This window comes from Rhinopithecus bieti, unplaced genomic scaffold (assembly GCF_001698545.2).
Source record: "Rhinopithecus bieti isolate Rb0 unplaced genomic scaffold, ASM169854v2 scaffold_26603, whole genome shotgun sequence".
Taxonomy (NCBI): Eukaryota; Metazoa; Chordata; class Mammalia; order Primates; family Cercopithecidae; genus Rhinopithecus; species Rhinopithecus bieti.
Window position 1 is genome coordinate 1,050,326 of NW_016812252.1, and position 3,716 is coordinate 1,054,041.

Below are 3,716 nucleotides of genomic sequence, written 5' to 3' on the forward strand. Positions count from 1 at the left end.
TTTTTTTTTTTTTTCCCCCTTTTTTTGGGTGGATTTTATTTATATTTTTTTTTTTTTTTTTTTTTTCAGGAAGGGTCTATGAGTGTTGTCTCCCTGGAGTTCTTTTCAGTGGTCAAAAACATCTGCTTGCTGCCTTTTACATGAATAACATCTTGGCTGGCATATCATACAGGAAAACAGAACCCATTCTAAGTTTTTTAAACAAAAAGGTGACAAGTTATTGGAAGACCTAAAGTTGCAAAAAGGCAGGGTTTATTTTACTTGAGATCAGGAGCTGCAGAACGTTCATCACCACTAGAGAAGCTTAGGGTGCTGGCTGCCACTGAGAAGGTCAGGCTTGTCTGCTGCTACCACAATTGCCAGAGACAGAAAAGAGCAGCTTTTACCTTTCTTCTGCCTCCTAATCTCACACAAGTGCCTCCCACTTGTAAAACCTAATCCAGAACTAAGATGGCAAGGGAATCCAAAAAAATGGTTCCTTAGCTTCTAGTCCCTGCAATACAGGTATGAGCAGATAAGTAAAGATACATATATATAATTTGAGAATAAGTTTCAGAAATGATGTCCATTTACACCTAAATATTTCAGTGTGTGTTTCCTGAAAACAAGGAATTCCCTTATACAACACCAGTGAAATGATCAAAATTGGGAAATTAATGCTAATATACTTCTATCTAATTTGCAGATCTTATTCAGATTTTGTCAATTGCCTTAATTAATGCTTTTTTCTGGTAAATCTTTTTTTTTTTTTTTTTTTTTAAGACAGGGTCTCGCTCTGTCACCCAGGTTGGAGTGCAGTGGCATGATCATGGCTCACTGCAGTCTCCACCTCCCCGGCTCAAGTGATTCTCCTACCTCAGCCTCCTAAATAGCTAGGGACACAGGCACCCACCATCACACCTAGCTAATGTTTTTTTTTTAATTTTTTTTTGTAAAGTGGTCTCACTGTATTGCCCAGGCTGTTCTCAAACTCCTGGCCTCAAGCAATTCTCCTGCCTTGGCCTCCTAAAATGCCGAGTTTACAGGCATGTGCCACGATGGCTGGCCCAGAAATATTTTATATCTTGATATGGGTGGTTGTCACACGTGCATCATCACACTGTGCACGTAAAATGTTATTTATGTTAATTTAAGTAAGCTATACCTTAATTAAAATTTTTTACATGGAGGAAAAAGATCCAGAGGAAAACAATTCCCATGGATTAAAAATAAAATATAGAAGTTAAATTTAACAATGTAAAAAACATCCATTGTTCTATTTCAACAAAATCTATATAGAAGGAAAATAAAATATTTAAAACTAATCAGAACTATTAGATTTCCATATTTTTCTACCCTCCCAATCAATGTAAGTATCATGAAAATTATATCTTCCTTGTAAATTTGAAATAAATTGCTCCAACATTGCTCTGGACACAATGCCTTCATATCTTTGATAATCTTTACAGTGTCTCCTATTATCATTGTTCTGTTTACATATACTGCTTCATTTTTTATTAATTTTGGTGTTTTTTCTTAGAATATTTATTTTAACTAATTTTTTTACATGGCAAGAGATGGATTTATTATTCTCTGTACTACCTTGATTAGATTATCTTTTCTTGATTAAGTTTTCCAGAGGTGTTTTCTTTGCTTGTTTTTGTCTTGGTCACTCATCCTTTTTTTTTTTATTTTGAGACAGAGTCTAGCTCTGTTGCCCAGGCTGGAGTACAGTGGCTGCAACCTCTGCCCCCAAGTTCAAGCGATTCTCCTGCCTCCGCCTCCCGAGTAGCTGGGATTACAGGCACTCACCACCATGCCCAGCTAATTTTTTGTATTTTTAGTAGAGACAGGGTTTCACCATGTTGGCCAGGCTGGTCTGGAACTCCTGACCTCAAGTGATCCACCCACCTCAGCCTCCCAAAGTGCTGGGCTTACAGGTATGTGCCACTTCGCCTGGCCCAGACATTCTTTATTTACCAGTTTGGTCATCTTCCTTTCTGAAAGTTTTAGAAATATTTACCTACTTTCATTTAGCTTGCATTCTAGTTAGGAAAACTGTTTGTCAGGAAAATGAAAAGTCCTTGGCCACTTAAAGGAAAAAAAAAACTGATAATTTTAGAATCTCTTAGAGGGAGGTAATTTTTTTGTTTTGTTTGTTTTTTTGTTTGTTTGTTTTTGAGACGGAGTCTCGCTCTGTCTCTCCCAGGCTGGAGTGCAGTGGCGCGATCTCGGCTCACTACAACCTCTGCCTCCCGGGTTCAAGCAATTCTCCTGCCTCAGCCTCCCCAGTAGCTGGGAGGAGGAGGAGGAGTAGACGCGCGCCACCACGCCCGGCTAATTTATGTATTTTTAGTAGAGACGGTTTCACCATGTTGGCCAGGCTGGTCTCAAACTCCTGATGTCAAGTGATCTGCCCGCCTTGGCCTCCCAAAGTGCTGAAATTACAGACGTAAACCACCGCACCCGGCAGAGGGAGATAGTTTTTAAATCCTTGGTGGGTTTTAAAGTTTTATTTAAAAATAATTATTTTGGGGTGTTTAAAAAATGTTTTTTTTAAATTCTAATTCACTTTCAGGTAATTGTCTTTGCCTTGAGAGGTTCGTCCTGAGGAATTCACCATTTGCGCCTGCTTGCTCATTTATCTTGGTTTAATTTTATCAAACTAAATTCCTACTTCTGAGGATTTTATTTACTATCCTAGTTTTGAATTTTAGCATCCGTGAGACTGCTAGGACTCAAGGACCTGTAAAGATAGGTGAAGAGAGACCAAGCCCAAGAATCCACTTTTCTTCTTCTTCTTCTTCTTTTTTTGAGACAAGGTCTTGCTGTGTCCCCCAGGCTGGAGTGCAGTGGTGCAATCTTCACTCACTGCAGACTCTGTCTTCCGGGTTCAAGCAATTCTCCTGCCTCAGCCTCCCGAGTAGCTCGTACTACAGGCATGTGCCACAATGCCTTGCTAATTTTTGTATTTTTGGAGCGATGGGGTTTCGCCATTTTGGCCAGGCTGGTCTCGAACTCCTGGCCTCAAGTGATCCGCAAGGTACGGAGAGCATCAGGAAAAATAGCTAATGCATGCTGGATTTAATATCTAGGTGATAGGTTGATAGGTGCAGTAAATCATCACGGCAAACGGTTACCTGTGTAACAAGTCTGCACATCCTGCACATGCACCCTGGAACTTATAGATATAGATATAGATACAGATAGACCAGAAACGAGATATTTATTTATTTATTCTTTTTGAGACAGGGTCTCACTCTGTAACCCAGGCTGGAGTGCAGTGGCGCGATCTCGGCTCACTGCAACCTCTGCCTCCTGAGTTCAAGCGATTCTCCCGCCTCAGCCTCCCAAGTAGCTGGGATTACAGGCGTGCGCCATCACGCCCGGCTAAATTTTCTTGCTCTCTCGCCCATGCTGGAGCGCAGTGGCGCGATCTCCGCTCACTGCAAGCTCCGCCTCCCGGGTTCACGCCATTCTCATTCCTCAGCCTCCCGAGTAGCTGGGACTACAGGCACCTGCCACCACGCCCGGCTAATTTTTTTGTATTTTTAGTAGAGACAGGGTTTCACCATGTTAGCCAGGATGGTCTTGATCTCCTGACCTTGTGATCCGCCCGCTTGGGCCTCCCAAAGTGCTGGGATTACAGGCGTGAGCCACCGCACCGGGCCCACGCTGGGCTAAGTTCTCTCTCTCTCTCTCTCTCTCTCGCTCTCTCTCTCTCTCTCTCTCTCTCT